Source organism: Pinus tabuliformis, chromosome J (genome assembly GCF_031772625.1).
Source record: "Pinus tabuliformis cultivar Carrire ecotype Pingquan chromosome J, CPIR1, whole genome shotgun sequence".
Taxonomy (NCBI): Eukaryota; Viridiplantae; Streptophyta; class Pinopsida; order Pinales; family Pinaceae; genus Pinus; species Pinus tabuliformis.
In genome coordinates this window covers 194,201,463-194,209,148 of record NC_142295.1, presented here as the reverse complement: position 1 = coordinate 194,209,148, position 7,686 = coordinate 194,201,463, and positions in this window count along the sequence as shown.

Genomic DNA, 7,686 nt, shown 5'->3' with positions numbered 1-7,686 from the left:
CCAGAAATTCCACTTGGGATGGAAAGTAGACAGACCAAGCTTTCCAATGAGCCATCTTGCACCTGATTTGGACCAGTGGAACCCACTCAAAAGTTGCTGCAAAGGGGTGCGACCACTCGAGCAGGGGGCGCGACCACTCGAGCTGAATTTGGCAGTTTTGACTTTTCAGGCCAGAAAACACTGTTTTCACCTTGGTTGATGATTTTTAGTTGTAGATGATGGATGAATGTATAATTTTCATGGCACGTTGATAGATTTTATCTCTCTTTACCCTTCTAGAAGCTTCCTTGATGTAAAAAGTGAATAATTAATGCATGGATGAGTTAGCTAAGTAATAGAGGCAAGTTGTTTGACTGCCTATTATCTAGTGCTTAGTTTAGAATTAGTTCAAACTGCTCCTAGGAAGCTGAGCTTGACCCCTAGAGGTGGGGAAAGGAGTTAGATGGTCTATATTATGCCTTCTCTTGCTCATTTTCATGGTTGGACTCTTGTGGAAGAAAGCTTTCATTGTATATTGTACATCTATCTCTGCAATTTAAGGAAAAGGAAGGCCAGGGTTTTGCAGACATCATTGGGATTCTTGTGGACTCTTGTGTTGATGGTGTGTTCTCTTATTGTAATTGTGAGTGTGTTTATGTGTTCCATCTCTTTCTTTACTGCAGCTTATTAAACAAATGAAGTGATAAAGTTTGAATTCATGCATGCCATGCTCAGCTTTCAAATTTGTTTAATGTTTATGTTTTCCACTGTCTAGAGAGGATTCAAAGTCATTGTTTGCCCTATTTAGCTTTTCTCCTTTCTTCCTTGATCATCCATTTCAGCTAAAGGCATCATCACAAGCTCCTACCTTGCCCCAAAGACCCACCTGCAAAAACTGAGCTCAATCCCCGCACCCTGAATTGCACTCCCTCCAATTGCCACCAAAAACCCCAAAATCTTTAAATCAACCTCCCTTATCAATTTACTAGCCTAAAATCTTTATTCCTAATTGGTCAGCTTATCATATTGAAAGATCTACCGAATCTGACCCGAGAGAGCCTTCTCATACCTCGTAGGGCTAGCTACGAGGTGAAATGGTTTGATGTAGCCTTGAGAGTTTGTCTATCTCAGCCTAGGTGAATTCCAAGCGCTAACATAGTGGCGACCATACTGGGGAGAACAAACTTGTTTGTGGGTTGATGTGTTTGTTTCATAAGTCTTAGACGGAGCCTGAAGTTACGCCAGGAGCCTTCGAAAACGCTCTTGTTTTACATCAGCGTTAGTAGATAAACGCTGCTTCAGTCAATCTCCGTGAGCTTGTGAATACGACCACTTCGATTGCATTTTACCCCAGTACATGTATCAAGTTCAGATCTGATTGTTGATAGTGGACAACGATCAGACACTTGAAAGGCTGAAATCATTCACTGGCGACTCCTTTCACTGAAGAATCCAGCAACCTGTGCTTCATGGTGACTTCACTGCAGAGAGATCAGTAGCTTTGAGATTTCTCAAGATGGATCAGATTGCAAGAAGATATGCTCCCTTGAGCCGAGATCACATTCCAGGTTTTCCGAATAAGATGCCCAAGGTAGATTGGTCAAGGAATCTGCCCACATTTAACGCTGATGGTAAGAAGGATGCTGCTTTACATTTGATTAGATTTCATATGCATGTTCGCAAGTTAAAGATCAATTTTCCTGAGGACTGTTTGATGAAAATGTTTATGGCTACTCTGGAAGATGAAGCCCGATTCTGGTATGAAAGTTTGCCATCTGCTTCAATTTATTGTTTAAGGGATTTTCATACCGTGTTCTTTGAAAAGTATAAAGAATCATATCCATCTTTGATTTTAGTTCAGAACTGTTGTAGCCATGTACATAATTTTATTGAAAGCCTTGAGAAGTATTATGAAGATGATAATTTTATGGACGTTGAGATCATGGAGGCTCTGTATGAGAATCCATTTCAGCAACATGAAGAGAACCTAGTGGATTCCCATAGAGATGATCATGAAAATTTGCAGCAGGACCAAGATCTTAGTACAGTGGGAAATGAAACAATTTTGCATCTTGACAGTCAACAGGAATTGCATGAAATGGATCAAAAGTATGAGGAAAATCTATATTCTCCTTCACTTGAAATCAATGAAGACACTCACTGTGTGAACAAAAGAAAACAAAAGGTATTATCTCCTCTATCTGAAGATGAGATAGATCTACTTTTGAGAGGTCTTGTTCCGGCTCAAGTTAACGCAGATCAGCAGGTTGAAGATGGCCATATGGCTGAAATTGATGAAAGAGAAAAGCTTATTTCAGATCTGCCCACAGAAGAAGACAGCATGCAGATTGAAGAAGACAGGACAACTACTTCAGTTCTAGATTCAGATTGTGATGACCAAGCATACCTTGTGCTGAATCCTGAAAAGGAGGGCTTTGTTGTTGAGACCATAGACAAAGTTTTTGATCCAAATGTTCTCATGCCATTAGAACAGAGCCTGCATGAGGAGGTAATTCAGTCAGTTCATGAAAAGCAAGATGACATCTTCATTCAAGTAAGTGAAACAGTTCCTTTGGATGAATTTATGGTAGATGATAGAAATGTCATTTTTGCACGTCAAGAATCAGCTGAAGTTTCTTTCCTTATGATTGAAGAATGTAATAAGGAACTTGATAATTTGGTTGTGATATCATATGAAGATGACCTACAGCACATTCACACCATAGAAGATCATAGCATTCAGGATTTCCATTCAGATTCTTCATATGTTTCATGTGCTGAAATGTTTTTCCAAGAAGAGATCTGCTCATCCATTTGTTCGGAGTTTTTTGAAGCCCATGAGCATACTTTCACCGTAGCACATGAGGAAGGCAGATCAGAATTTGGAGCAAAAGACACCTTGTTCTTTCAGCAGGAGGTGGCAGTGGCAAATCTTCATGTTTTTCACGATCCTCTAGCAAGTTTGTTGCAGCCAGCAGTGATAGTTTTTGTTGCAGTGTTCAGTGATGAAGGAGAATATGGTCAGCTATGTTTTTGGATGCTCAGTTATAGGTTTGTATTGTTGACCAGAAGATCTAATCAGGAGAATCAATCAAGAAGGCATCTGCTTGATTGGTTGCATTGGCATTTTGATATAGTTTGATGTATGTTGTCTTGTAAGAAACACAGGTGGTTGTCATCATGATTTCAAATCTTGATGGACTGCTGCCCTTCTCTTGTTTTAGTTAAGTCAGTCATGAGTCATTTGTGTTTGGTCTATTGAGTGAGTTTTTTCAAGTTATTTCAGTTTGCCATCGAGTCGGTTTGAGTCAAGTTTCAGTTAAGTTTCAGTCAGTTTCCAGTCAAGTTTTCATTCAATAAATGTGTCAAAGTTTTGTGTCAAAGGTGTAAATAATGACTCCATTGCCCAATGAGTAAAGCACTGGTCTGCTCTCCCAGAGGTCTAAGGTTCTTGGCACCTCCAAGGAGCTACCATCCCCATTGGAGCCAATGTTAGTGTCAGTCTTTACAGCCTTCCTCCAGTGATCAAATGTGCTCTTACATAGTGATTTTGAAGTGTCAAGGTCAAATTTTGTCATTTCAGTGAGTCTTCAAGCAAAATTTGGTCACTAGCCATTAGGTCTAGGGTTTGCCCAAATGTCAGTCTATGTCAATATTCAGCTGATTCTATCATCATTCATAGGGTTGTCATTATCATGTCAGTGTCTAATGGGTCATTTGATACCTTGTTCATGCTTCAGTTGCGCCCAGGCAAGGTCATTTCCCTCTCCTAGGTTTTTGAAGGCGATTTCTCTTGGGCGGCCAAATCACCGGCAAAACTTGTTTCCTGATGTTCATACACCTTCCCCTATCCTTAAAGTACCTTATCAAACACTTCCCATCCCTTAGATCTACCAAATTCCTCATTTTTGCACAAACCCTAGTTTCTAGCTACAACCTGGCAATTTTCTAGGTTGGGCCTGTGTTTTGCCCTTTTGGACCCCTTCCCCTCACTCAATCTTTGAGATTCCACTTTCCCCTACTTCCTAACATCCCTCCCTACTCCCAAAAATTTCCTCAAGAATTTAGAAGCCCCTTATCCCCTTCATTTCGCTCCATTTCGACAAAATTCCTTGTTTCACACATCGGGGCAAGTTTCACTAAAATGATGGTTCTGAGCAATCAAAGATGAATTTTGCAAAACTGATAGAGGTTTTTGTCCAAAACATGCCAAGGAAGAAACACCTCCTTCACTTTTTGCACAGGTGTCATGGTTTGAGAGAAATGTCAAGAATACTATTGCCTCAGGAGAATCAAAGGCACCTCTGAAGTGACCTTGGGAAAATCAAGTTTTCTCTTAGCTTTGTTGGCCAAATGACTTTCTTGATGGGTAAAATGATAACTAGACTCAAAGACCTTTCCAACGCGCTATCCTGTACCCAATTCCGACACCGGGAAGGCCTCCAAAAGCTTCCTGTAAAAGCGTGACCACTTGAGCAGGGGCGCGACCACTCAGAGGCCTCTCTGCAGTGTATTTTCCTAAGGGGCGCGACCACTCAAGCAGGGGCGCGACCACTCAGGCTGTAAGTGCCAAATTGACTCAAATTTCCTCCAAATTTTCAAATTGGAGTGAGGTAGGCCTCCTAAACATTTTAAGTGATGGTGCCATGGATTCAATGATTGGTTTTTGTTGATGTTCTCCATGCAAAAAATTATCAAAAGATAGGTTAAGTGACTTGTTGTTTTGCAAGCTTATGCTAGGGTTTGTTTGTTTTTCAAGGTTCTTTATTCCTTTGTTCCCTCCATTTTTTTTCCCATTATAAAATCACAAATGTTAAAGTGTTGTTGTTATCAACTCATTTGCAAGTAATGCTAAACCCCAGTTCACTTTCCTAAAAACCCTAATCCCTCCCTAAAACCCTATTCAAATCCTAATTTCTCCCATACAAACCTACCAAAACCCTAGTACTATGTCACACAGCAAATATATATGTAAAAAACACAGCAAAAAATAAAAAAAAAAAACATTTTGAAAAGAAAAAATATGATGGCAAGAGGCATGCACATGAATATCATAAAAAAACAGAGTAATGTAATTATGCATAGCCTAGTAAAAGACATGAGCAAGAAATGACATCTTGCTGCACAAAAATCAGAGGTTAGTAGCTATATGGTGTTCATGCAAAGATTATCAAATGTACAGCTGCAATGTTTTCAAAAGGAGCAGTTTGCTGTGGCTAGGGTTTGCACAATGACATGGTATTCCTCCCTAATCCCTAAACTCTGTTTTCCCTTACCTTTCCCCTCATGAAAACCCTAATTCAATTGCTCATTAATCCTCTAAAAATCCCTATGCAATTGATATCCCTTCCCTTTTGTTAAAGCATGTAATTGAAACCCTAATTCACCCATGACAAAAGCAAATATGAAAGCTGCTAGCATTGTAAAGGAACGACTGTTATGAAATATGGTTGGCAGCATTGTTAGTAGTTTTCCTAGTCCCAAACCCTAATTCATTTATCCCCTCATTTCCCTAATTCCCTTGATACAGTCCCTCTCCCTTCCATTGCAAAATTGTCACAAGAACCCTTCCCCTCCCCTTGTGATCAAATAAACTAAATCACTGTTTCCCATTAGCATCCAAAAGCCATTTTAAAGGTTGAAAAAACAGAGTATGCTCATGAATGACATTAAAAGCAAAATAAAAGGAGCAGCCTGTAAAATTGATTGTGGTTGATGCTACCCCATACCCTGATACTGATGCCCTCATTCCCTCCATCATGTAAATTTTTATTGTCCTTTCCCTTGGTGATCAAAACACACATTTTCCCTAATAAAGTATTGATTTGCAAATGATGAGAGATGAGATGGCATGTTTGACATTGTGTGATTATTTCCTTCAAAGTTCCCTGTTTTTTGTATATATTTTCCCTTTCCTTATGTAAATTCCCTCCCCTAACATTTCCCTCATGATTTTTCCCCTTGAAAACAACATACTTCTCAGCATTTTTGCAGGCAGGGCTGCAGTCATCTTGGCTTATTTGTTCCACCTTGCTCAATAACATCATGTCAACCACTGAGACTAATGAGCAAGGTGATGACCGATCTTCATCCACGGAGGTTGAGACACAGCGGAGGCCTCGCAAGGGTGGTCACCACAAGAGAGAAGAGCCCACATCCTTGGCAGAGTTGCAGGCTTGCCCATTGGCAGTGACTGGCTTTCAGTACATGTCATGCTATCAGTTTTGCGAGAGGCTTGCACAGATTCAACATCATAGGGAGCTGGCCCGGTTATTTGTTTTACACCTTCATGACAGGCATGTCACCCTTGCAGGGGTGAATTTTGTGTTTTCTCCAGAGGCTATTTCACTGGCTACCGGGATACCCAATGTGGGTGAGGTGTGGCCAAAGCGCAAGTGGCTGGATTTTGTTTACTTTGAGCCATATGTCAGGCCAACATACATACACAACTTGTCAGGGAACTTTCCTTTCAGATTCCTCCGAGAGGAGTATGCTCCGATCATGCGGCTTATCATGCATTACTTCACATGTGAGGGAAGGTTTTCACGAGTCTTTGCTTGTCACATTCGCCTGTTGATTCACTTTACCCGAGTGAGGATGATGAACATCCCGGTTTACTTCTTCTAGGATATTCAGAGGATGGTGTCCGTGTTTCAGAGGCAGTCCCCAGCTCAGCAGCTCAGGAGCTTGTGTCATCATGGTCTCATCCAGCTGGTTGTTTCCCATCAGCTGAGCCAGCAGGGCATTTCTTGGGCAGATTTTATCTCCCGTGAGTTCTTCACACAGCCACAGCCACAGCCAGAGCCAGAGGTCATTCATGAGGTGGGAGGTCCATCACACCAGCCCGAGATTATTGTTCCGAGACATGTGGCTTCTTCACCTCGGGTCACCTATCAGAGAGGTCCTAGGACCTTATCTGCAGCAGCTCAACGAGTATTTTCTCCACAGCAGGTGGAAGGGGTCTCGTCATCTTCTTCAGATCAGCGAGTGTTATCTCCACACCAGGTGGAAGGGGCCTCGCATTCTTCATCAGCAGAGGCAGTACGGGAGGGCAAGCAGCCCATGATTGAGGATGAGAGAGCTGGTGATACACATGATGATTTCATTGGTCGTGATGCCCGCTCTCCTTCTTCAGATTTTTATGAGATTATCAGGCAGAGAGAGGAGGAGAACCTCGTGTTGCAGCAAAAGCTCCAAATGGCTCAATGGACCATCACTTATCTAGAATAGCGCACCAAACAATTAGAAGAAGAAAAAGAACTTGATGAGCTATGGAGGATCCGCAGTGATCGAACTTTGAACCATAGGAGGCCTGGTGACCCATTGCCTGCTGACCGGGAGTCCATGCTTATCCGTGTGAATGCACACTTGGAGAGATTGTTGGAGAAGGCAAATCGTGACAAAGAGCTGCTACACAACATGAAAACACACTATTGGGCAAGATTGCATGTTTGCAAGGCTAAAATGAAAATTCTCCGAAGGAAGCTGTCAGAGGCCCAGAAGAAGAAGAAAAGGACAAACCCACTCCGTATCTTGGCTGAGGCATCCCTCACTCACCATGGTACTCATTAGCCTTCATCCAGCAGCAAAATCAAAAAATTTTGAGAGTTTTGGAGCATTTTGGAAATTTTTTGTAAAATTACAGGTTTTTGCCTGTGGAGTGGTCTCACCCCCCGCGCGACCACTCGTGAGGATTGCTCGGAATTG